General features: G+C 50.2%; 1 protein-coding gene and 1 pseudogene across 1 annotated transcript in view; both read left to right on the forward strand.

Moving 5' to 3' along the window:
* KCNIP3 (potassium voltage-gated channel interacting protein 3) overlaps positions 1 to 26,989 on the forward strand; it is an 84,401-nt gene that overhangs the window by 20,064 nt on the left and 37,348 nt on the right. The window lies entirely within an intron of this gene.
* LOC128311262 (60S ribosomal protein L23a-like) lies at positions 22,772 to 24,003 on the forward strand (annotated as a pseudogene).

Below are 26,989 nucleotides of genomic sequence, written 5' to 3' on the forward strand. Positions count from 1 at the left end.
CCCCCCACCAGGCAGAAGCTTGGATGGGAGCAGGCTACTCCCTTTCTGGCTGCAGAGAAGCCTTGGGATATGGGTGAGGCCCCTTTGCAGTGAGATCACACCCTATGCCAAATATCACACCAATGGCACCTCCTCCACTGGTGCTGGGAGCTCAGGGGCAATGCCCACCCCCACTCTCACCTCCTTCTCAGCCCAGGAAGCTGCAGGAGCCCTTCTGCCTCCAGGAAGAGTGAGTTGCGGGGTCGAGAGGAGCCAGAGCCAGGCACAAGGTGAAGGGCCTGGCCTGGGGGTAGGATTAGGAGCTGCTCCAGGAAGCCCACCCTGGCAGTGGGGCTGGCAGGTGCTGGCCAGCCCCTGGGGGCTCTGGGCTGAGGCTCAGTGGGCAGGAGGTCTTGGGAAAGGCTAAGAGAGCAGGAGGCAGAGACAGAGGACAGAGGACAGAGAAGGGAAGTTTAGGTCAGAGACGCCAAGACCCTGACGGTCAGGTTGCTATCAACCTGGAGAGACAGACTAGAGTGGGGGGAGGGAGAGAATTCTAGCAGGAAGGCTCTGAGTGTCGGGGGAAGCAGGCAGGAAGAACAGAGCAGGCTGGGGGTAGCTTGCACTGTGGCTGGTCAGGCAGAGCCGAGGGCGGGAGCTGGGGCCCCCAGGATGGGGCCAGGCCCAGGGGTGGCGGGACGCGGTGAGACCCCTGGACCAGCCCGGGGGGCTGCTCTGAGGCTGCAGGAGTGCCACCACGGCTGCAAGAAGCACCTGGGACATATCATCAGCTTCTTCTTCCGCTTCATCTCTGGGAACCTGGCTCGAGGTGAGGGCTGCTTTGGCAGGACCGGTGAAGCAGGTTTGGGACTCAGGACTACTGCTCCTGCATTGAGTGAGGCAGGGGCCATCAGAGGGGGAGTGGCCCTGAGGGCAGAACTAGAAGGGACCCCCTGGCTTGGAACCCTGCCGTCTGACCTCCAGCCAGCCACTGCCAAGCCAGGGCCTGGGGAGGGAAAGGAGGTGGGAGGGCTCTTCCTTTCCAAGGTGCACGGACTCGGCCCAGCCTGGGCTGGGAGGGAGCAGGGAGCTCTGGCGCCCGCCCACCTGCCTTGCACACCCTGACCCCATTGCCCTGGCCTCTCTCTTCCTCCCTTCCCCCACCCGAGAGCCCCTTCCTCCTCCATCAAAGACATGTGACATCTGCAGTGAGGATTAAAGAAAGGGCTTGCTCAGTGACAGCCACCTTTCAAAATCTATAAATACCAACCAACCTGGAATTTCTGGTAGGGATACAGGGGGGCTGTCAGGCTCAGGCCTGGGGAGGAGCCCACGTGGGAGTGACAGCACCACAGGCCAGGTGCCACTTCTGCTCGGCCCCTCCCCACAGTAGGCGCTCAAGGGCTAAGCGGGACCCCCAGGATCAGCCCTGGGGACCAAGAGGCAGGCACAGGGCAAGGGGCTCCGCGCGTGGGGACCTGGCGTTTTCTTGGCGAGATGCGCCGGGGAAGGTGGTGTCAGGAGCTCCAGACGCTGAAAGGAGAGACCCTTGACAGCTCGGGGCTTCTGGACCCTTTTGTCTCATCCTGTGATTGGAGGGCTATGAAGGGAATTAGGCTAAAGAAATCACATGATTCTCTGAAGAGATATCAAATTAAATCCTTAAGACATGTACATGTAGCACTGTAGACACATGACATGTTGGCTTTTTTAGCTTAGCCAAAGATCAAAAATACTTCTGCTGCCCAAAGATGCTCATAGACACTGAGGGACAATGTGTCAACACTGGGCTAGACTGGGCTGAAAAGCCTGACTCTTGTCCCCTCTCTGAGGGCAGGGGAACTTGTCCTGAGCACCTGGTACAAAGTCTGTACGCTAAATCCTTGTCCAAGGATAATATTTTAAGAAGAATAAAAACACAAAATTGCACATGTAATCAATCACGTCAATCATTTCAAAGTCGGTCGAATAATAATGGTTTAAAAAGAATTTTTTTAAATGTCTATTTATCTTTGAGAGTGAGAGTGTGAGCAGAGGAGGGGCAGACACAGAATCCGAAGCAGGCTCCAGGCTCCCAGCTGTCAGCACAGAGCCCGATGAGGGGCTCGAACTCGTGAACCAGGAGATCATGACCTGAGCCGAAGTCAGACGCTCAACCGACTGAGCCACGCAGACGCCCCAATAATGGTTTTAAATACTCAAAAGCAATAGCAGATCTGTAAGAATAAGAAGACAGGACTCTGATGTAGTGAAGGTTTGCAGCAGGGGATGGGATGGAGGGCTGAGTCTAAAGCAGGGGCGGTGACCTCAGGGGCCTTTCGGTGGTGGGACTCAGGCCAATGTTGCTGCAGGAAATGGGAGCCCTGGGTCGTAAGCTAGCTTTTCCAAAGAAGTGGAAACTCTGTGCTCATGATGCCTCTTAGCCTTGTCTGCCAGCCGCTCACCTTCCCTGCCCCAGGCAGCCACTGTGGAGGAGGAGGGGACTTGGCAGATGGCGGGCCACTTCTCTGGGAGGAGAGACACCTGGGGGCCAGGCTTGGTGGCAGAGGGATGCGCCTAGAGTTACCAAGCCCCCGGCCATGACCCCACTAGCTCCTTATACCAGTTGATCTTACCTGGCAGCCAGCGATCGTGAGTACCTCTCCCGACCACACTCAGCCTTGGCTCCTCACCTGTCCCCGGGGGGACAGGTGTCCGAGTGTCTGCTACACAGGGCCAGCAGGAGAGTCAGCAAGGCCCCTTGCTTATTGGGTTTCGGTCGATGGGAGTCTTTATTGCCTGGTAGCTTCATGCACCTTTTTCAAGGCTGATTCACTCGCAGGCTCATGGGGGCCGTTTCTCACTCCCTCTGTGTGTCTCTGCCTTGAAAGGAGGGAGATGCTGCACGTCTGTGTCACCCAAAGGTGCAGTCTGCCTCCCTAGTCTTGCGGTTCCTCATCTGGCAAAACAACAACAAAACCCACAAAGGCTTAGCCTTCTGGCCTGCTTCTGGGCTCCTTCCAGCCCTGGGTGCTGGTTCTGGGATTCACAGTAAGTGGGGGTGCAAGGAGGCCAAGGGCAGGCTGGGTGTGAACGCTGCGATGCTGCTAAAACACAAATGCTCAATGTCAACGTAAGGAGCGAGCCAGAGGAAGCAGGGTTCCTCGGTCACCCCTGACCCTTTCGGTCTGCACTGTGGATTGCGGACCGAATTGCGGACCTGATGGGATTAGGTGTTAGCAAATACTCAGGGAATCCTTTCTGGCCCATATCAGAGCTCCAGCTCCTCATTCGCTTTGGGATCTCCCCCCCCACCCCCCTGCTGACTTGTCTCAGGTGTAAAGGTAGGGCAGGAAGGCCGAGTGTAGGTGGGGTCCTGGGCATCTCCACTGCTTCTTCACCTTGCTTCCCGCCTGGTTCTGGGGGCCGGACCAATGCCGGCTCCCTTCCTTTGCTCAGGATGCCCCTTGACCTCATCTCCCAACTGTTGATACTCCCCTTTCCAGGCAGGAGGAAGAGGGACATTGAAGATGCATTTCCCCAGCTCTCTTCCACAGGGTCCAAGGGTGCTTTGCAGAATCACACGCCCTACCTCCAGGGACCATTTCCGGGTGGGTGTCCGGTTCCCTCTCCTCACTTGGCTGCCTCTGGCCATCGTAGCCACAGCCATCACCTGACCTCCTCCAGGGGTGGCTCAGACCCACATGGCCCCAGGGACCCATGCCCAGACCCAAACGGGTTTCTCAGAAGCCTCTCAACTGGACAGAGGACTAAAGCCCCCTGGGTGTGGGAGGAGGAAAAACGGCACGCCAACCACCTTTCCAAAGATGTTCCTTTCTCTGCCTCACCAACCGTTTCCTTCTCTGCCCCCTGGTGGGGGGAGAAAGGGTGAGTCACAGAGCCGGTTTCTTAATCCCTCAGTGTGACCTGTCTAGCTAGCTGGTCTTGGCTGTTGGCGCCTCTGCCCCAACTCAACAAGAAAAGTCGAGTTTAACAGCTGCATTTGAGACGTGGAGTCCGCGTGAAGACGAGGGAGAGCCCTGTCTTCTGAGCCACTCGCCCCGCGCTGCAGCAGGTGCCCAGGCGGGGCTCCCAGGGACAAGGCATGGGGCAGAGGCAGAGGCAGGGGGACGGCCAGGAGCCAGGAAAGAGGGCTTGGGCTTCAGACTGGGACAGCAAAGACTCGAGGTTACAGACAGAGCTGGGTGCAGCTGGCTTGTATTGTCAAAGCATCATTCTCTCTGTGTTAAAAATATCATTCTTCCACAAATAGACAGTGAACGTATATCAAGGTTCTATTGAAGTACTTAATGAGGAAACCAGAATGACAAAGCTGATTCAAAAGAGAAACACAGGGATTTTTAGAGAGGGTGGAAATAAAAGGAACACTGGGATATGACCTCTCAGACTGAAACTAAGAAAGATCCAGGGCAGTGAGACAGCCACCGGCAGGGTTATCTCCTCTGCCAGAGAGAAGAGGAAATCATCGCATCTTATCAGATTTATAGGCTTGTGAAATGTCTGGGACCTCATCAATTGTACCTCTGACTTCTGCTCCCCTGGAGAGTCAGATGCTTTGGGCAGACGTTGCATAATGCCCTCGCAGGCCTGAGAGGCCATGCAATGCTCTCTGTGCTTTATCGCCACAGTTTTTATTTATTTATTTATTTATTTATTTATTTATTTTTTATTTATTTTACTTTTTTAAACGTTTATTTATTTTTGAGAGACAGAGAATGAGACAAAGCACAAGCGGGGGAGCAGCAGAGAGAGAGGGAGACACAGAATCAGAAGAAGGCTCCAGGCTCCGAGCACAGAGCCAGATGTGGGGCTCGAACCCACCAACTGTGAGATCATGACCTGAACTGAAGTTGGAAGCTTAACCGACTGAGCCACCCAGGCGGCCTGCATTTTCTTATGTTTTTAAATGTTTATTTATTCTTGAGAGGGAACACGCATGAGCAAGGGAGGGGCAGAGACAGAGGGGGACAGAGGATCCGAAGCAAGCTCTGTGCTGACAGCCGTGAGCCCAACGTGGGGCTTGAACCCACGAATCATGAGATCATGACCTGAGCTGAAGTCAGTCGTTCAACTGACTGAGCCACCCAGTTGCCCCTCCACAGTTTTTAAACAGAATACTATCTCTGGCACTCATAGCTGATAAAAGGTAAACTGAGGCACATTGAAAATTTCAAGGGTTTATTTGAGCACACTTCGATTCAGACACGGCAGCGCCTAGCAGGAGATGATTAGGAGGGCTCCACAGACAGGAACTAGGGGAGAGGTTTTATAAAGAAGGTGCCGAAGCAAAGCAAGGAAATATTTGGCCGTGGTTTAAGCGGTTGCCTTATTGGGGAAGGCCTAGTTGGCTGTTTGTGATTGGTTGTTCTTAATTTCCTGGACTCTGGCTTAAGTTTGGATTTGATTGCATAGACCTCCGTCCAGCAGCCTCCTTGTTAAATCTCTTTAACAGTTCTCCCCTTTTGGTCATCCTTTCCTACAAATTGACAGACAATTTGACATGACTGCTGCTGTCAGTCATCCTCAGGGTTAAGTTCTGATCTTGTGAAACTCACTAGATTATGACGTCAGGCTGTGGAAGAATCGTTTTGGCTGTTCATCTCGTTGTTGATCTTGTGTGTTTTTCCGTGCATAGTGAGACCATCTGATGTACTTCTGATGGCCGTGAACATATATTTAAGACCGTTGAGAGAACACAGTGCACCAGGGAGAGTACGGTGATAACTGTCAGGAGGATGATAAAACCAAGAGATTGAAGTCACCAAGAGATTGAAGTATGCTTCTTCACCAGGGCACCCACGAACCCAGCCGGTTGGCATCACGTAAATCAAAGGATGTAACTGAAGAGGCATCAACCGATTTCAGCCAAGCGCCTTTTTGTTCATTTCCTGTATTTGAGTGTCTACTATCCCAGAGGTGTTGATCCAGGCGCAGCAGGAGATACGTGCTATGGCACAGATTCCTCCTTGCTCGGTCAACGAGCAATCCAAAGCAATTCTGTTACCTAAAATGACTTTATCAGCTTAAGATAATTGCTAGGCCACAGAGGCATGTTTTAGGGTGGCATATTTTGCTACCTTTTATTCCCTGCCTTTGAAATTCCTCCATGGCTTGGCTTCTTAGACCCAAACAAACATGGGTTCTGAGCCCATGATTTTCATACATACAGTTAGGCAGAGTCCTAAATGGAGAAGTCCAGGACTTTTTGGACTTGAAGGAACCCATTTTCTCCTCTCCTTTCCTTAAAACAAAATTGTACTTATGTGAGGCCTCCCCCTGGGCTCAGTCCAGTTTAAGTTGGACCCAGTCTGGTTTAAGTTGGAGAGCTCATCATGTTTAAGTTGGACCCAGTCTGATAAAGTAAATAAATGCTTGGGGCGCCTGGGTGGCTCGTTAAGTGTCCCACTTCGGCTCAGGTCATGATATGGTTCATGAGTTTGAGCCCCACATTGGGCTCTGCACTAACAGTGCAGATTCTCTCTCTCTCTCTCTCTCTCTCTCTCTGTCTCAAAATAAATAAATAAACTTTTTAAAAAAATGCTTAAATAAAATTAGAGAGCTTATAATGCAAAAGCCGTGAAGCTCAGTTATCTGTGAGAGACTTCCCATGACCTTCATTCAGGTGCAGCAAGAACGCAGTGAGTGCCAAGAGTCGGGGGTAGGGGGACAAGGTGGGGAGGGCAGGTGCCTACGCCTAGTTGCTTGTTGCTCCCAGGGACCATCAGGGTCTGCTTCGGATTCCACTTCTGCCGCCAGAGCTGTTAAAAGGTAAACTGAGGCACACTAACATTTTCTTTTTCAAGTTTATTTGCGTATACATCTGCTTGAATTGGGTAGTGCTAAACCAAAGAGGGTTGGGAACACCACCCATGGGAGCCAGGGGAAGGCTGGGTTTTTTTGTTTTTTTTTTTAAGAATATGCAGAAGCAAGGCGAGGAAATGATTTGATTGACCCTAGCTTAAGCGCTTGCCTTATTTGGGCAAGCCTAGTTGGCTGTTTGCGATTGGTTGTTCTTAAGCTTTGTTTTCTCAGATTCAAGTGCACTGACTCTGGCATAGTTTGGTTTACTTGCATGGGCTACCAAGGCATCAGAGCCATCCCGGTCTAATGGCCTCCTTGTTTAAATACTTTAACATAGTTCTGCATGAAGCAAATTGCTTCTAACCTCTCGGTTTCTTCATCTGTAAAATGGTCATAAGAATCAAATCACAAGGTCATTAAGAAGGTTGTGGTGAGATGCGCATGAGAGTCTTTGCATTCATGAGGTGGGCTTTTGCCTTCTTCATTTTGCAACCATGTGGACTCCCGTATTGGCTTGCTTTATACTGGTTGTGTGACCTTGGGCAAGTTACTCGGTCTCTATGAACCTGTCTCCTCATTCACTAAACAGGTGGAATAGGGGGTGGTTTTGAGGGTTCTGCCAGAGTCTGTAATGCAAAGGGCTAGGGCAGTGACTCAGAGCTAGAATTTCCCCTTTTCTGGGCCTCAGTTTCCTTATCTGGGCAGTGAGTGCTGGAGAGGGCAATTTTCAAGGTTAAGGACCAACTGTAAATCCTGTGGTCCCTCCCCCCCCTTTTTAACCAGACACAGAGACCTGGGGGCTTGAAGTGCATTTTGGGGGCCTGGATCCTTCCGCCTGGGGTGTATTTTGGGGTCCAAGGCCTGCCTTTAGAGCCACTGCCCCCTCCTGCCTTGTCCTGGCTTCTGCCTAGATGCCCTCCCCAAGTCCTGAGAGACCCTGTGCCCTTCCACCACTCAGTCCCAAACCTCTCCCCAGAGCCTTGCTAAGGAAGTCAAGTTCATTAAAAGCCAACAGTGAGCAGCTTGATGCTTTAGTGGGGAGGATTCTCCAGACAGGTATAATGGACTGCTCAGGCCCCAGCCTCTGCCTCCCCGGCCTCCCCCACTGCCTGCCTCCAAATGGTCAGATCAGAATAGGCAGGAAAGGGTGGTCGGGGATGCAAAGGGAGGGTCAGTGGAAAGGGCACTAAGTAGAAAGGTGAACAAGGGGAGCCCCCCCCCCCGAAAGCTGTTTTGTAGCTACCTGCCCAGATACAGGGGCGTCTTGGGTCCCATCGCCACTTTCCTGTGCAGAACCCTTTCCCAGCGTGGCGTGTGTCATGTCCCTGATGCTGTGGGGTCCAGGTCCTCGTCCTCTTGGGTGAAGGGGGATTGGGGGCCATTTGGGGTGGTGGGGAGGAAAGCAGAAGGAGCTTCCAAATGCTCTAGGATGGGAGAAAATGTTTGTGCTGTGCCTGGGGCTGCGCAGGGAAAACAGAACCTTGGTGGCTGAGCAACTGGGGGTCCTGGGCAGATGTTCACAGGCTGGAAAGGCTCGTGCCCATCGGCCTGGCCAACCTTCCTGCCTTCCTTCCTTCCCTCCTTGCCTCTCTGCCAAAGGGTCTCTCTTGGCTGGTATTTCCCCATAGGCCCACCAGGGGGCAGCAGGAACCAACACGTCTGCCACAATGGACCGCTTGAATCTTTTTTCCTTTTTTTTTTTTTTTTTCCCCAAAGTGGCTCCACACCCAGCGTGGAGCCCAGTACAGGGCTGGAACTCACAGCCCTGAGATCAAGACCTGAACTAAGATCAAGAGTCAGGCACTTAACCGACCGAGCCATTCAGGCGCCCCCCGGACCATTTTAATCTCAAACCACCAGCTCTGCCTTCTTCTGGCACCAGCTCTTCCCTCCTACCACCACATCTTTTGGAGCACAGGGACACAGGGATCTGGAGTTGCTCCGCCTCATTTCCAGGACACATCCTGGCGTCTGATGTCCTGAGCTAAGCCCAGGACAGGCTGGGACCCTCTCCCCAGCAGGCCTCCCTCCTCTCTGCTGCCCACGATGTACCTGTCCCTGTTGCTGGGACTCAGTATGCCTTCAGGTGACAATGGTTCCTTCTTGGGTCACCCCCAGAGGTCTCAGGAGGGCAGGGTGAATCCTAAGTGTTACATAGGAAGGCCTTCTTTGATCATCCTGCTCAGATGTGGATGAGGGGAGGCTCAGACAGAGGCCATGTCCACACCCTGGGCTTGTGCCTGACGGCGGGGTGGCAGGTTACCTATAGTAATCTAACACGAATGCTTCCCAAGATGGACAGACTAGGCTCTTGACCACCAGCCTGTAGGCTGATACGGGTTTCCATCGTGAAATGAGGAAAGTGGTGAACCAACTTAGTAAACTAACTATATTCCCTTTCAATGGTTTACATCTTCATTTTTTTTTTTTCCTGGAATAATGCCCGAGAGACAGAGTAGTCACAATTTTTTTTTTAATGCCCTTGCATTGCAAAATAAAAGATGATACTTGTATGTCCCCTTCCACATTTGGGGGGCAGATATGGGAGGGTCTATAAAAGCCTGACTGAGGCTGGGCTGGACGCTGAAAAGGGGGCTCCAGTGGTGGGAATGGTAGGCAGAGGCCAGGGGCAACGTGGGGAAGGCAAGTGTCCTGGCTGGGACCTAAGGAGGACGTTCTCCCCACAAGCCTGGGCCCTCCCACTCTGGCGACCGAGAGCTGTCCCTCCCCGAGAAGGACAAGCTGAAGACTGAGCCTGAGCGGTGACCAGAATCCTGGTACCGGAGTGGGGAGTGGCAGAGACGGCACAGGCCTCAGGAGAGAGTGCAACCCGGAGCAGAAAATGAGTGAATGAGTGAGGGAGTGAGCGGAAGGAAGAAAGGAGCAACCGAGGAAGCAACTGTTCAGTAGTATTGACCTGCATCGTCCAGCAGGAGAAAGCCTCGTACCGCCTCTAAGTCTTCTAGAAGAAAACAGAGAGCAGTGAGTGGAAGGGTTGGCAGAAACCTGTAAGCTGTGAGCAGCCCGGAGCCTGGGTAGGGTGATTGTATGCGGAGGGTCCCTACCCAGGTGGGAGGCTCATGCGGCCAAGGCCACCATCATCCCCTGCCCCCTAAACAGAGGGGCTGCCCCAAGTGGGGAGCGAGGAGCCTGGGTAGGGGGCACGTCAGGCAGATGGAGAGGGCCCGGGGACTTGGGCTGGAGTGTGCACTCGCTGGGAGCACAGACTCCCCCGCCTCCTCAGCCAGTAACCCTGGGGGAGAGCACCAGAGGGTAGTCCTCATTACCGCCCATCCCTGCTTCCTTCTCTCATTCCTGCCTCCCGGCTGAGGTATCTCCCCAGAGGTGGCCCCCAGAGTGCAGGCTCCAGCCAGCAAGCGGCCAGAAACAGCTTTGCAAAACAAATAAGCCGTCCTCCTGCCAAAACCCTTCAGCGGTTTCCCTCGAACCTTAAATACATTCAGGGCCCCGCTCTGCCTCGGCAGGATGTTAGCACATGCTGTCCTCTCTGCCCAGAGCATCCGCTCGGGTGGGCTTTCCCCCCTTTCGGGCCTCCGTTCACACGTCACCTCCCCAGAGGACTTGCCTGGCATATCACCACAGTGCCGGCACATACCAGGTGCTGGACCAAATGGTGTTGGGCGGACCGCTCTCTGCTTGGGGGATTCCGGCCTGACTGCTAAGCCTCGAGCTTTCCCACATGTGTAGAGCAGGACCACAGGAGGCTGCCCATCGAGTTCAGTTCCAGGGATCGATTCGCCCACCGTTGACTGCCACCCCAGGCTCCCATTATCCCCCTTGCATTTAGGGATCCCACTCCGAAGGCTCTGAGGTGACACGTAGGAAATGTATGTGCCTGGAGCCAGGGGTCATTGTCTTTGTTTGCAATGAGCCCCTACGCAGGGGCTGTGGCCAGAGCACGGGTCTGGGGGAGGTGAGGAGGGAACTGCAGGCAGCAGAGCATGCTGTCTGGGCCCCCGCAGCGATCAGGCTGATCCTGCTAGGTGGGCGTCACCGTCAACCCCACCTTCCAGGAGCACCCGAGGCTTAGAGAGGGAAAAGCTGTCCATCTGTGCGTCGGTCCGTCCATCCATTCAACACACATCCACGAAGTGCCAAGCCTGGCACAGGCTGGGAGGGAACGGTGGCTGGGTGACCTTCCTTTCTGCCATCCCCTACCTTTCAGGGTCCTCGCTAAGCCCCCCTCCCCCCCACAAACACACCTGCCATGGTTGGGCTTTAGGGCTAGGCTTGAGCTGGCAGTGTTTGGGGACCTGGTGCCAGCCTGTGCTGGGTAAACCTGGAGCTCCAGGAGCCCGGCTCCTTCCGGAGGGATGGGAGTAGAGGCAAGGGTCTAGGTGTGGTTAATCCTTGCGGTCCCCCGCCATTGGAGATCTCAAAATCCCGCCCCCTCCCCCCAATCTTCCCTGGGCCTGGGAAAATGAATGAAATATAATGGCAGACCCCACCCCTCCCCCAGCCCCTGTGGCATTCCTCTTAGACCCGCTGAGTTCTCAAGGCACAAATGGGGAAACTGAGGTCTGGAAAGGAAGTGTGAACTGTCCAAAGGTCTGGGAACTCCCAGGTCGGTGCTCTTTTCTCTACTCCCCACAGCTGTCTGAGCTCCAGTGTCTCAGCTTGAGAAGTATGAGGGGCCCAGCGAGAGAGGCTAAGGGCTCTGTCCCAGCACCTCGAGTTGGGCAGCAGAGTACTCGATGGGTGACTGAGCCATTTCCAAGCACTGAACTCACAGGGGAAGTGGTTGAGTTGGGTCTGTGCTCAACGTGCTGTTTAAGCTGCACACGTATGCGTGTCGTGAGCGTGTACACTCCCCATCCGCACATCCTCTGTGAACGAGGTGGGCTTTGAGACTGCCTGTGTGTTGGGGCAAGACACCAGGCACTGTTCTGGAAGCAACATCCTCAGTCCACCGTCAGAAGGACCCCTGATCCCTGGGACAGCCTGGCCCCTGCAGGCCCCCTCAGAGCCAAGCTCTCAGGGTGGAGGGGCTTCCGGGAAGGGCATGCCCTGGCAGAGGAGTGGCCTTTGCCAGTATTGAGATATGTCCTCAGGCAGGAAGGCTGTTGGCTGGGGGCCGGGTCACCGCTTGGTGGTGGGAGTGCCACAGCGGAGGAGGAGAGGGCAGAGAGGGGGTCCCAGCATAGCCTAGAGGTTTCTAGAAAGGGTAGGAGTGTGGTCCCAGCTTTGCTACTTAGCAGCTGTGTGACCTCGGGCAAGTCACTTCACTTCTCTGAACTTCAGTTTCCTCACCTGTAAAACGAAGAGCGATGTGTAACTTTCCTCCCTGGGCCTGCGGCAAGGAGCAAGTAAGACACAGACTCAGTTCAGGAGTGCCCAGCACACAATGAGTACATAGTAAATGCGCTGGCTCCCCACTCAAGGCTGAGCCTTCGTGTGGTCCCCCACCAGTCATGCCCTACTTATAGGGCTACAATTGGGAGCACCCCACTTCTGAGACTTAAGCTGGTCCTGTATTTTAACTAAGTACGAGTCCGAGGTAAGGCCAGGGCCCCTGGCATCTGCTCCCATGCGGATGTCCCCCCTGACCCACTGGGCCTGTGCCAGCAGGCTGAGCGTCCCTCACCCTGGGGGTCACGCTGCCAGTTCTCACATGCACTGAAGCGGGCTCCAGCAGCCCATTTTACAGATGAGTCCTGTGGTTCAGGGAAGCTGAGCAGCCTGCCCAGGGAGGCCAAGCTAGGAGAGCCCAGCTGTACCTGACTCCAAAGCCCCGGCCCTTAGGGAGCCTCTGCCGCAGGGGACACGGGGAGGAGACGGAAGCTGCACCCCTCTGGTTGGCCTGCCTGGGGTCTGTTGGGCATGGACCCCTGTGTTAAGTGCGTGGCTGGCGCACACGTTCACAGTTAAGCCGAGTAAATATTTACAGCCATTATGGCAATTGATTGCCTTCGATCCCGTGTGCTGCTGTGAGAGAGCCCTGCTTACTCATGCTTTCTTAAAAACAGCCTCTTCTCTCACACATCTTTAATAATTCAGCTCCTAATTGTCTCCAAACGCAAACCCGAAAATGCCAACTCAGGGCCTTTGTCCCTGTGCTGGTCCACCTCCCCGTCCTCCCTGCTGGGGGGGCCGGGGGTGGCAGGGGCTCACCCTTTTCCCAGGCCTCCAGGCCTTGCCTGTGACCGCTTCCGGGAGGGGCTCGGGCCTGGTGGGTGCCCGTATGCCCCACCTCCGGCTGTTGGCAGCAGCGGTGAGGAAGAGAGCCTTGGAGTAATTGAGTCGCAGGGCTGAGTGGGGAGGAAGCAGGAGCAAGAAGGTGTGGCTGCTGCTCCCCGGGGAGCCCTGCGGTGCTGAGGAATGGGGAGGGCAGGGGTGAGGGCCTGGGGGCAGTTGAGGTGACGGGGAAGGCCAATCCTGAGTGGGTCTCTGTACACACTTGAGGCCAGAAACTGCTCCTGCCCTGGGCTGGGGGTGGGGGGTGGAGCCTGACCGCTATTTACAGTGTCTCCTGGGTGCCAGGTCTCCTGTGCTGGGCTTCCTGGCTGGCAGTGCTTCCTGGCCTCTCCTGGGGACCATCTCCATATGGTGGGGGGGGGGGGAGTGGGAGGAGAGTCTGGGGGGAATGGATGGTGTCCAAGGCCCGCCCTCCTGGCAGGATGATGGGGGCTGCTAATAGAACCACTCTGGGCTCTACTTCCCTTCTCCGTCCAGGCCCGGTCAGGGTGCACGGGGGGCCTAGGGAAGAGTCGCCTGACCCTCCCTGAAGCACGACATCTGCCCAGTTAAATCCTCGTGGCCAGGAGGGCAGGCCCAGTGAGGCAGACACTATGGCAGGTGCAGCAAGGAAGGAACCAGTCTGTGGTGGCCCTACCTGGCCCAACGGCTGCCATGGCAGAGGGCCTCTGGGCCAGAGCACCAAGGCTGTGGCTCCCAGTCCCTGTGAGGTCCCGGGAGGGGGGCGGGGGATGTGGGTCCCGTGTAAACATCCAGGGCTCCTCTGCCCTCCAGCTCCAGGCGAGGCTGAGACCATCCAGCTGTCCACTCACTCAACAAGCCATCAAGCTTGTCTGCCAGGCGCTGTTCTGGGTCCCGGGGACATAACAGGGATCTAAGACCAAAATCCCTTTAGTTTATAGGCCATAACATGAGATTGGTATATAAATGTTATATTTGAAAGTAACAGGGCTCCAGAAATTACGCAGAGCAGGGAAGAGGGGTAGAGGGCCCAGGGAAGGGCTTGGAGGGAATGTGTGACATTTGAACAGAGACGTGAGGTGGGGAGAGAAGAGCCTACAGGAAAGCTTGTCGGGCAGAGGGACAGCACAGGTCAAAGCCCAGAGGCAGCGGTGAGCTGTTGTGTCTGGGAACCAGGAGATGCTCAGAGAGGTCACAGGGTAGGGGTGGGGGGCTTCAGTTGTTGGTGGGAGTGAGATGGGGCCCGGGGATTTGAGCAGAGCAGTGAGGGGTCACGGTGCCTCCTGTTTGGAGCCCACCCTTCCCACTGTTGTTGCCGCTGCTGTTGCTGCTGCTAAGGGAGCAGAATAAGCCACCGGCGCCGGGAGGGCGGTGGGGTCCTCGTGGTCATCAGGCACACAGGCTGGGCAGGGTGCAGGTGCCAGAGGTGGTGAGAAGCAGGCTGGTCCCGGAGGCATTTGAAGGTAGAGCTGAAAGGCTTTGCTGACAGACAGGTGGTAGCAGGGTGTAAGAGAAAGAGAGGAGGTCAAAGATAACGACAAGGTCAAAGGTTTTGTCCTGAGCATCTGGAGATCTGAACGATTGTTCACTGTGGTGGGAAACGGAGGAGCAGGTCTTGTGTTGGGGGGGGGGGTGGGGAGCTCAGCGGTAGCACGTTAAGTTTGAGACGGCTAAGGACTAGTAGAAGTGTTGAGGAGACAGCTGGCAGTTGGGATATGAGATACTTGAGGACTGGAGAGAGAAAGTTGGGAGTCCTTGGCACATACACAGGCTTTAAAGCCAAAAGACTGGACAAAAGTGGTCCAGGGCCGAGCTAGGCACAAACACACACACATGGAAAGGTCTCTGGCTCCTGTGCCCATCCCCTGAGCTTGGCCTTGATGTCTGCAGAAGGTTTCTATCGTCTATTCTATCAAGAAAAGCACTTCTCCGTGTTCCGGAAAGCAACCTCCGTCCTGTTCTAACTATTGGTTGGGATAAGGGCTCTCAGCTTGTCCATGCTTCTCAGTCTAGACGTGGTCCCTTTGACACTGCTGAACCAACCACGGCAGGAGTACCCGCTGGCCGGGGCAGGCACCTGGCCCATCCAGGCCAATGAGATCCCTTTCCAGGTCCTTTGACAGTGAGTGGCCTTGTGTCTGGAGTGGAGATGCAGGGACACAGAGGCCTGGCGGCTTCTAGTAGCCAAGTACCAAACCATGTAGAAGAAGCCATTTGGGTGTGAGAGGTGGAGAACGGTCTGAGAACACATTTTCTGGTCATTTTTGTCCCCTTCTCTTCCTGTGGTTTAGTTTAAGGGCAGATAAATCCCTTTGGCTGAGCCAGTTCGATCAAGAGAAATTTAATCTCAACAGTCAGATGGAGGGAGGAGGCAGCAACAGGGGAACCTGGGGAGGTTCGGAACATAAGGGAAACACACTGATTCTCCTAAGCCCTGGAAAGGCTACCCCAAGCCAGGCCCACGAGGAGCATGTGACAAAGTGATTACTGAGGCCAGGACCAGATGCAGTGCCGATTGGGGTCAGTACTGATTGAGATACTGTTGGGGAGCTGATACTACTGAGTCCATCATTTAAATATATTTAAATCATCATTTAAATATCTACATATAAGGCCTATATTGGTTCACTTGGACTCTCCACATAGATTTGACTGTTAGTTTCCCTGTTTGTTGATTTCCTCCACTAAGAATCTCAGGGAAACAATGAATGTATGCAGCAGCCAAGGTGGTTGGTTTTGGGTTTGTGGTTCAGGGCCTCTCCCTTCCCATTGCATTCTGGGTATGCCTTGTATGCCTCTACAAGGTCCCTTGTTCAGTGCCCCATAGCATCCCTGCCAGAGGATAAACCAGACTACGCACAACTGTGGGGCAGGATCCAGTGGGCATCTCTGCTCAGGGCAGGGCACCCACCAGGGCTTAGCGAGTGTTACCCTCATACTTACTTATCGCATAGGAAGGAGTTACAGCGATTGAGCCACGGCTGGTGCTTTATTTACGTTAGGTAAGAGAGATTGGGCCAAGTGATCACAGTGCACGTCTGCTTCCAGTTCTCCCAGGAAGGACAGAAAAGATAACCAGAAAAGAATGAGAAAGGGGTGCCTTCAGAGAGCCAGAAATTGCGAGGAATCCCCAAAAGGCAGAAGGCAGGTGGGATCACCCTGAAGGAGGAATCTGGGGAACCCACCGCTCAAAGGGGCATAGGAAGTGCCACAGCTTTCAGACTTGGGTGAGTGGCAACAGATAGCAGAAGGGGTAGGGGACTAGGAGCACCTGGGGGAGGGCCACCCCCACCCTCTGTCTTTGCACAAAGGTCCCCAACCCATTCCAGAGCTAAGTTAGGGCATGTGGACCTAAGAGGCCAAGCAGTCCCTGGGTTGACTGGTGATGCCAAAGCACAGGGAGCCTAGTCCCAGAAGACGAACCACAGGTACACCCTACGTGTCAGCCATCCTACTCTGCCATACCCTCCCTGCAGGGGTAGGTCTACACGCACTTTACATGCAAACACGGATCCGTGCCTGAGAGCCACCCAACTTTTGAGGAAAACCAACATCGAAGAGAAGCGTAAAGCTCAGTGAAATGAAGAAGGAACACCCGAATCCATAGAGTCACTAAGACAAACAAAAGAAAAAGTGTAGAACAGGAAAAGTATAATAAATATTCTCAGAGATCCAAGAGGACATCATATGCACACAAAAGAATCAACGATCTTGGAAGAGAAACTGTAATTGCTGAAACAGAGAACATGTCGTAGATGGGTTGAATAGCAGAATAGTTACCTGAATAAAGCAAATTAACGAGCTTGACTCGGTGGCCTAGAATTTCTATCAAGTCATATATAATGAAAGAGAAAGAGATGAAAATATGAAAAAGAATAGGGTCATGGGGCAGTTACAGACTTGCAACTAAAAAGAGTAAGCAGGCGTTGAGAGAACAGAGAGGAGGAAATACTCATTAATAGAAACCATTGTGAGAGTTATTTCGTTTAATCTTCCCAGCAATGCAGTGAGGAAGCCTGGGGAGAACGAAGTGGGGCTTCTCCAGGGCCCTGCATCTACGAGGAGGATCTGCTCCTGGTTCAGCCTGACCCCAGAGCTAGGGGCCATGCTAACTGAGGCACACTGGCTACTCCCTGAAAGCTTATGTGGTGGAACAGTGTCTCTCCAAGGATGGCTCGTGGGATAGTAGTGCGTGTCATGTGACAAGCGATTCTGTGGTCAGATACGTTTGAGAAGTACCAGTCAGATGAGGTTAAACAAATTTTGTTTTTGTGACAGTTGGGAACACTTTTTGCTTCTCCAGACCTTGATTTTCTTATCCGTTCAATGGGAATCATAATTCCATCCCTGGCTGTCTTCCAGGTTTCAGGGGCCAAAGAAAACATTGGATGTGACACTGCATGTGTGGTCATATGAATCTGAAATATCTGGTTTCGTGTGAGTCCCGTCACTAAATCCTCTGTCTACTTGTGCTTCAGGCTGTGATGGGCAGCTCTATAGACTCAACTTCTCATATATGATTCATAAATTTGGACCCCAGAGTCTGCTCTTTTGGTAAAAATGTTTGTGTTGAGCGGCGACCAGGGTTCTCACTCCAGGGCTGTGTGTGGCTGTCCTCCAGCCTTGGTCCTTGGGTATAGCACAGGACAGCCAGAGTTTGTGTGTCCTGTGTGGGGATGTTCCGTGTGCCTCCCACCCCTCAGGGTGCTGCCCAGTGTCTTTTATATGTTCAAGTCTGGGGGGGGGGGGGATGAGGGCTGAGGAAAGAGCCTTGGCCAAGGAGTTGAGAGGCCTGGGCGCTTGTCCCCACTATGCCACTGTGTGACTTCACAGCCCCCGGCTGGGCCTCACTGTCTCCTCTGTGAAATAGCAGCTGGGAGGAAAGCACTGCAGTCCTAATCTGGTCATGTAGCAGCTAAAGAGGTCTTTACAAGGAAAAGGGCAGGGCAGGAGGGGAGAGGTAAGGAGAGGAGAGAGGACAAATGCTTCATTGTCCTCGGAATAAAGCCTTGAATGAATGAATGAATGAATGAATGAACAAACCCTTATCTTGACCTTCTGGCCCCTGCCTGGCCCTGCCAAGGCTCAGCTCTCTCCAGAGTCCATTATACCGGCTCACCTTCTGTCCCCACCGAGCCCCCACCTGCTCACTCCAGGTCCCACTCTCCTATCCTGGAGCTACTTAGTCAAATCCCCTTCACACCCTCTTTGCCTTCAGACCTGGTCTTGGAAATGTTCAAGCTCTCTCTGGGAAACCTGTTCTGGGCTTTGGGTTTGGGATGGTGCGCTTTGCAGTATGTCTTCCACCACCAACGTTGGCCTGCCCCATCATAGCCGCCTCAAGGTCTGTCTCCCCCTCTAGAACATACACTCCTTGAGGCCAGTTGCCATGTGTGCTATGTTTAATGCTGTATCTTCCAGGCATAGACCAGACACTCAGTAAAATATATGTTGAATGAGTAAATGCATGAATGAGGCTCAGCTTCCTTCTAACTCTGAAATCCTACGTCTCTCTGGATTGAAGGAAGGTTCAAAAACCACTTTTCCTCCCCTGGGTCTAGCTAACCTCTGGCCCCTGACCCCTCTTCCATGATGGCCTCGCAAGTCCTCTGAGAAGGGGAAATGTTTGAGTGTTGCCAAGGGCCGTCATGGGACACGTGCTCAGGTTAGAATCCCTTGCTTCTTGGTTTGTAGTCATGAATGGGGATAGTAACAGAGGTGCGAGGATTAAACAATATTATGCATGTGAGCGCCTAGGAGAGCACCTGCATAGTAAACACTCAAGAAGTTGCTACTATTATTAGCTCTCAATTCCCTTGCTTTACTGAGCTCAGAGAGAGGGATGGAGGCAAGGGCGGGTCTCAGATCTAGGATTTCCAACCCCAAGCCCAGGGCTTTGGCTTCTCCCCTGCTGCTTCCCATCTCAGACCCCAAGGTTTTAATTCCCAGGCCATTCATCCACATCTAGCTGACGCAGGGCATCTGTAATAAGCATACCTCCCTGAGCTGCCAGAGGCCACCACAAGAGCTGAGACACCAACACCACAGTGTCCTGAATGGAAATTCCCCAAGACACCCTTGGGCCCTGGGCTTGAGTTCAAACAAAGAAATGCTTATGTTCAAACTTCTTTACAGATCAGCAGCAAGGATGTGATTTCAGAGCACTTAGCATCAGTGTCATAAAACATGAGGATTGATGACCCTGTGTGACTGGGGTGAATGCCAGGGAGAACAAGCAGACTCTGAGTTGGCCAACAATCCTTCCTGTGTATATTTTGTGCACAGGGCCCCAGCCTAGATGCAACATGATGTACTAGTTAACATGTGCATGGAGCCCCTTAGCATATACAACACTCTCACTTACATGGGTACACCTGATTATCACAACAATACAAGGGGGTAGGCCAAGGGTTAAGGAGAGTTTCCCCCACTATGGACATAAGGAAACCAAGGCCCAAGGAGGTGAGAAGCAACATAGCTTAGGGCACAGAGCCTTTGATCTCCTGACTTCCCGTTACCCAGTCCTCTTGCCAACACAGAGAGGTGGGAAAGCCAAGTTCAGCCAAGAAAAATAAATTTACCCAAAGAAACTCACAGACTCACATGGTGGACATTGTACAAACTGTAAGTGTCTGCAGGGAAGTTGCTGAGAAGAACTATAGTTGGCCTCATTCAGTCCTGTCATTCTGGGGCTGGTTGGTTCCTCTGGACTGGACCTGTATAAGGGTAAGAAAAGACATAGGAAGAGATTAGAAGTCCTCCAAATGAGAGAGGGAATAGGAATCTTCTATCACAGGGACCTAAGAAGTGAGATAAGGGGCTCTGAAGACAAGGTGGCCTCAAGTGTCCCTCTTTCCATTACCTGTTCACTATTCCTAGACTCTTATAAACCCTTGGAGTTAATATCCAAATTAGATGGGGATTTGGATATGCCTTGGGTGCAGATGGAGGCATGCAGAGATATCCTCTCTTCCTGACCAAGGTGTAAACAAACAAGGTCACTGGGCAAACAAAAGAGAGTTTTCCATAAGTAGGCAGTGAGGGGCCCACTACCACAGTAAGAATTGGAGAATTGTCCACATATCAAGCAGCTCACTTTTCTCATGCCTTCCAAATCTTTCCAGACCATGAGAACCATGGGAGGCTGAACTGCTCAATTAAGGCACATGAAGTTCCTTTCCTTCCAGAGATCACTGGTCCTGATTCTAGGATTTTCAAGATGCGGCAAGATCCCATGATGCCTGTAAGGGGCAAAAACTTATTCCCAGAAGTTGATTCTGACTTCGGACACTTCATCTCTTTAGTACTTCTTGTGGAATGTATCTACTGATGATAAATTTTCTCAGTTTCTGTTTAATTCAGAATGCCTCAATTTGCCCTTCTTTTTTGAAAGACATTTTTGCTGGGTATAGAATTATAGGTTGGCCAGTGATTTCTCTTTGAGCACTTTGAAAAAATGTTATTCCATTGTGTTCTGGCTTCTATGGCTTTTGTCACAAAATCTACCATCATTTGTATTATGTCCCTGAATGTCTCTTTCCTCTGGATGCCTTTGAGATTTTCTCTTTACCATTAGTTTTCAGCAGTTTGACCATGATATGCCTAGCTGTGGCTTTCTTTGTATTTATCCCCACCTTGGTTTTGTTGAGCTTGTTGAAAATGTGGCTTGATATCTTTCATCTGTTTTGGAAATTTTTCTGCCATTGCTTCTTCAAATTCTGATTCTGTCCCTTGCTCTCTCTTTGCTTCTTCTGGGGCTCCAATTACACCTTTGTTGGGCTCATTTACACATCTTCCTTATCTTCTTTTCTGTTTTTTTTTCCCTTTGATATTCACTTATAATCCATTCACATTTACTGTAATTATTGATGTGGTTGGATTTCCATGTGCCATTTTGCTACTTGTTTTCTATTTGTCTCTTTTTTGTTCTCTGCTCCTCCTTTACGGATATCTGTTGTGTTAAATATATATATTTTTAGGTACCATTTAAATTCCTCTGTTGATTTTTAACACTGCATTATTTTGACTTACTTGCCTAGTGGATCCTTTAGGGGTTACAATGTACACTTTAATTCATAACAATTTACTTCAGAGTAATATTAACTTAATTCCAGTAAAATATAAAAACTTTCCTCCACCATATTGTCTTTTTTCTCTTCTCCTATATGCTATTATCATCACATATATTACATTCATATATGTTATAAGCCAAAGCATACAGTGCTATAATTATTGGCTTATGCAAACATATCTTTCAAAGAAATTAAGGGCTGAAATAAGAAAAAAACTGTATTCAGTCTTTTAAATTTATCCAAATAATTTAAATTGTTGTCATGCTTCTTTTTTTTTCCTATGGATTTGAATTACTTCATTTCAGCCTGAAGGACTTCCTTTAGTATTTCTTGTAAGGCAGGTCTGCAAGCAATGAATTCTCCTTGTTTATCTGGGAATGTCTCTATTTTGTCTTCATTTTTGAAGGATGGTTTCAGCTAAACAAAGAATTTTTGGCTGGGGCTCCTGGGTGGCTGTCAGTTAAGAGCCCGACTTCGGCTCAGGTCATGATCTCGCAGTTCACGAGTTCAAGCCTTGAGTCAGGCACTGTGCTGACAGCTCAGAGCCTGGAGCCTGCTTCAGATTCTGTGTCTCCCTCTCTCTCTCTGCCCCTCCCCTGCTTGTACTCTGTCATTCTCTCAAAGATAATGAACATAAAAAAAGAAAAGATAAGAAAAAGAAAAATAAATTAAAAAAGAGAATTTTTGGCTGATAGGTTTTTTTTTTCCTTTCAGCACCTTGAGTATGTTATTCTACTGCTTTCCAGCTATTTCCATGATTTCTGATGAGAAGACAGCTATTAATCATATTGTTCATGATGTGTCATTTTTCTCTTGCTGCTTTCAAGATTTTTTCTTTGTCTTTGTATTTCAACTGTTTGATTGTGATGTGGATAGGTGGGGATATCTTCATGCTTATCATATTTGGAGTTCTTTCAGCTTTTTGGATCTGGATATTTATGCTTTTCATCAAATTTGGGAATTTTTGGCTATTATTTCTTCAAAAATTTTTTTCTTTTTCTTTGTCTTTCTTTCTTTTTTTTTTTTCTTCTCTCTCTCTCTTTTATTCTTCTGGGAATTTCATCACATATATATTGATATGTTTAATATTGGCCTAAAGGTATCTGAGACTCATTTCAATTTTCTTCAATGTTTTTCTCTCTTTTCTTCATATTGGATAATTTCTATTCATCTATCTTCAAGTTTACTGACACTTTCTTCTGCTAGCTCAAGTCTGCTGTTGAGTCCTTCTAATGAGTTTTATTTAAAAAATTTTTGCAGGGGCACCTGGGTGTCTCAGTCAGTTGAGCATCCGACTTCAGCTCAGGTCATGATCTCATGGTTTGTGGGTTTGAGCCCCGTGTTGGGCTCTGTGCTGACAGCTCAGAGCCTGGAACCTGCTTCGGATTCTGTCTCCTTCTCTCTCTGCCCCTACCCCACTTGTGCTGTCTCTCTCTGTCTCTCAAAAATATATAAATGTAAAAAAAATTTTTTAATTTATTAAATGTTTATTTTTTTTAATTTTTTAATGTTTATTTTTGAGAGAGAGAGACAGAGTGTGAGCAGGGGAGGTGCAGAGAGAGAAGGAGACACAGAGTCTGAAGCAGGCTCCTGGCTCTGAGCTGTCACACAGAGCCCAATGTGGGGCTTGAACTCATGGACCGTGAGATCATGACCTGAGCTGAAGTTGGACACTCAACTGACTGAGCCACCCAGGCATGCCTGATGTTTATTTTTGAGACAGAGAGAGAGAGAGAGAGAGAGAGAGAGAAAGAGAGTGAGCACAAGTGGGGGAGGGGAAGAGAAAGAGAGAGACAGAATCTGAAGCAGGCACCAGGCTCTGAGTTGTCAGCACAGATCCTGATGCGGGGCTCAAACCCATGAACCGCAAGATCATGACCTGAGCTGAAGTAGGACATTTAACCGACTGAGCAACCCGGGCACCCCCCTTCTAATGAATTTTAAATTTTCAGTTATTTCATTTTCCATCTTCAGAATTTTCATACAGTTTTTTTATGTTTTCTGCCACTATATTGAGATTCTTCATCCACTACGTCATCAGTCACACTTTCCTTTATGTCTTTAAAAATGACTTTCTTTAGTTCTTTGAATATATTCATAATAGCTGCTTTGAAGTCTTTATCTGCTAAATTCAACATCTAGCAATGCTCAGAGATAGCTTCTATTGGCTATTTTTTTCCCCTTAAGCATGAGTCACATTTTCTTCTTTCGTGGCATGCCTTGAAATTTTTTATTGAACCCTTTCACGAAGATGGCGCCGAAGGTGAAGAAGGAAGCCCCTGCCCCTCCCAAAGCCAAAGCCAAAGCCAAAGCAGAGGCTTTGAAGTCCAAGAAAGCAGTGCTAAAAGGCATCCACAGTTATAAAAAAAAGATCCGCACGTCACCTACATTCCGATGGCCCAAGATACTGTGTCTGAAGGCAGCCCAAATATCCTTGAAAGAGCACCCCCAGGAGAAACAAGCTTGACCACTGTGCCATCATCAAGTTCCCCCTGACTACCAAGTCAGCCATGAAGAAAATAGAAGACAACAACACTCTTGTGTTCATTGTGGATGTCAAGGCCAACATGCACCAGATCAAACAGGCTGTGAAGAAGCTCTATGACATTGACGTGGCCAAGGTCAACACTCTGATCAGGCCCGGTGGAGAAAAGAAAGCATATGTTCAACTGGCTCTTGACTATGATGCTTTGGATGTTGCCCACAAAATTGGGATCATCTAAACTGAGTCCAGCTGGCTAACTCTAAATATAAATTTTTTCAACATAAAAAAAAAAAAAAAAAAAGAGGAGTGCCTGCGTAGCTCAGTCGGTTGGGTGGCCAACTACATACAGCTCAGGTCATGATCTCGTAGTCTATGAGTTCGAGCCCCGCATCAGGCTCTGTGCTGACAGCTCAGAGCCTGGAGCCTGCTTCCAATTCTGTGTCTCCCTCTCTCTCTGCCCCTTCCCTGCTTGCTCTCTCTCTCTCTCTCAAAAATAATAAACATTAGGGGCGCCTGGGTGGCTCAGTCGGTTAAGCGGCCGACTTCGGCTCAGGTCATGATCTCGCGGTCCGTGAGTTCGAGCCCCGCGTCGGGCTCTGTGCTGACAGCTCAGAGCCTGGAGCCTGTTTCAGATTCTGTGTCTCCCTCTCTCTGGCCCTCCCCCATTCATGCTTTGTCTCTCTCTGTCTCAAAAATAAATAAACGCTAAAAAAAAATTTTTTTAAAAAATAAACATTAAAAAAATTTTTAAAAAATAAAAAGAAAAAAGAAGTTTGTTATTGAATAATGGGTCAGACACATGTGCAGCTTCATGTCGTGGACAGTGTCTGCTTCTCCTGCACGTCACCTTTGTCATCAGTGTTAAAGGCAGTAAGAGATAGATATGGGTCCCAGTTTGTGCTCACTTTTTCTCCCTTCGTATCCAGCCTTTTCCCCTATATTCTGGTCTTGCTGACCTACAGCAACTTCAGGCATATGTGGAGGCAACAACCTTCCATAGACTTCTTACCCCACTCCCCCAACTGTGTAAGGTCTCATTCTTATAATAAAGCCTTTATTCTATATCTCTCATAGTGGTTCTGCTTCCCCGATCTACCATAACGGTGCAAGATCCCAATTCTCTGTTAAAATTTAAACTTCATCTTTGGATTCATTTGGTCCATTTCCTTTTCTATTTTTGGAAATATACTAATTGTAGTTATTTTGAAGTCCTTATCTGCTAACTCCAAAATCTGGGTCATCTCTGTAGGCTTCTATTAAGTTCATGATCAGCCACTTTTCCTTCTTCATATGTCTAGCAATTTTTTATTGCATGCTGAGTAATGTGTTTGTTATGTATGTGAATGGTAAGTTGTAGAGGCTCTGGGTTACCTTCTCTCCCTCAAAAGAGTGTTGAGTTTTGTTCAGGAGTTAACCTCCTGGCAAATCACACTCCTCTTGTCCAAGCTTGCTTTTAGGCTTTGTTAACATACGTTTGTTTCAGCTTTTTTCTTATTTATGAAGTGTAGCTGTTCTCTTGAGGAATTACCTTAATCCTAAACTATGGCTTTTCTGGGACCTCAACAGAAAGCCCAAGTTGTTCACCAGTGTTTGGCTGGGCTCAACCCTTGATATTTTCTCACAGTTCTAGGAGATTTTAGTCCCCCCAACTGCTATTTTCTGTAAGCCCTCCTGGAGTCTCTCTCTGCTCATGAACAGCCTAACAATTGACCCGAGGGATATTTTCATAGATTTTGGGGGCTGCTCCTTCTCTGTGGCTCCCTCATTTCCAGACTCCTGCCCTCTCAAATCATGGCCACCTTGGCAGTCTCGAAGTCTTATCTCTATCTCCTGAATCCAGTGTGACCACCAGTGCTAGGATGTTCTGCTGCTCAGCATTTTGGAAAATATGCTCAGAAATAAAGAAGAAATGAATGTGGGGATCATTTAGTGTGATTCTCAAGGATCATTACCCTATGTTAATTGATGTCCAGTGTCTACATATAGTTGCTTTACATGTTTTGTCTAGACTTTATGGTTGTTTTCATTGGTAAGGTCTGATGCCAGCTACTTCATCATAACTGGAATCTTCCTTTTCTGCATTCACAGGGGCTGAGAGAGGTAATGTCATTTGTATGGTTAAAAACACAGATATGGGGCGCCTGGGAGGCTCAGTCAGTTAAGCCTCCGACTTCGGCTCAGGTCATGATCTCGCGGTTTGTGAGTTCAAGCCCCACGTCGGGCTCTGTGCTGACAGCTCAGAGCCTGGAGCCTGCTTCCGATTCTGTGTCTCGCTCTCTCTCTCTGCCCCTCCCCTGCTCACACTCTGTCTCTCTCTCTCTCCCCTTCAAAAATAAATAAACATTAAAAAAATTAAAAAAAAAATAAAAACACAGATGTATTTAAACTCACCTATGTTCCTGCTTGGTCTCTGAGTGTCAACAGGATGTATGATGAATCCTTTCTTTGTGATAACAACAGAAGCTTCATCCCCTGTTGGATACCTCAAATGGGTGAAAGGCACTGTTCTAAGTGCTTTACATGCACTGATTTATGTTACCCTCATACTCTGTGATATATGTATTATCATTCCCATTTGTAGTTGCAGAACTGAGTCTTGTTGAGGCTAAGTTACTTGCCCAAGGTCACATGTCTAATAAGTAGAAAAGCCGGGATTTGAATCTAGACAGTCTATTTTCAAAGCCTGCACTATTTTTTTAATTTTTTTTTTAACATTTATTTATTTTTGAGACAGAGAGAGACAGAGCATGAACAGGGGAGGGTCAGAGAAAGAGGGAGACACAGAATCCAAAACAGGCTCCAGGCTCTGAGCTGTCAGCACAGAGCCCGACCCGGGGCTCGAACCCACAGACTGCGAGGTCATGACCTGAGCCGAAGTCAGATGCTGAACCGACTGAGCTACCCAGGCGCCCCAAAGCCTGCACTATTAACCACCATGCTACACTGCCATTTAAAAACGATCTCAGTATTTTTTTTGAGAGAGGCAGAGAGAGAGAGAGAGAGGGAGAGAGAGAGAGAGAGACAGAGAGAGAGAGAGAGAGAGAGAGAGACCCAAGCAGGCTCCACACTGTCAGTACAGAGCCTGACGTGGGGCTCAAGCTCACAAACCACGAGATCATGACCTGAGTTGAAATCAAGAGTCAGATACTTAACAGACTGAGCCACCCAGGCACCCCTCAATATTTTTTTAGATTTTGTTAAACATGTAAGTTATGACAAAATCATGGTTTGAGCAGACTATTAAAATCTATAGTTTTTCCTCCCAGGCTGCATTTGGAACATACAGAATCTGTCAGCTTCCTTCATTTCTCTCAGGGAGGTTCCCTCCTTTCTGCCACTACCTGGGTGCAGGCTATCTTCATCTTTCACCCCAGCTCTTCCCTGTTATCATCATGGGCTTCTCTGCCTCCAGGCTTCAGAGCACATTCAAACCCCAGCTCTGCCTCTTACCAATGTTGAGCACTTGGTGTACGTC

This window comes from Acinonyx jubatus, chromosome A3 (genome assembly GCF_027475565.1).
Source record: "Acinonyx jubatus isolate Ajub_Pintada_27869175 chromosome A3, VMU_Ajub_asm_v1.0, whole genome shotgun sequence".
Classification (NCBI taxonomy): Eukaryota; Metazoa; Chordata; class Mammalia; order Carnivora; family Felidae; genus Acinonyx; species Acinonyx jubatus.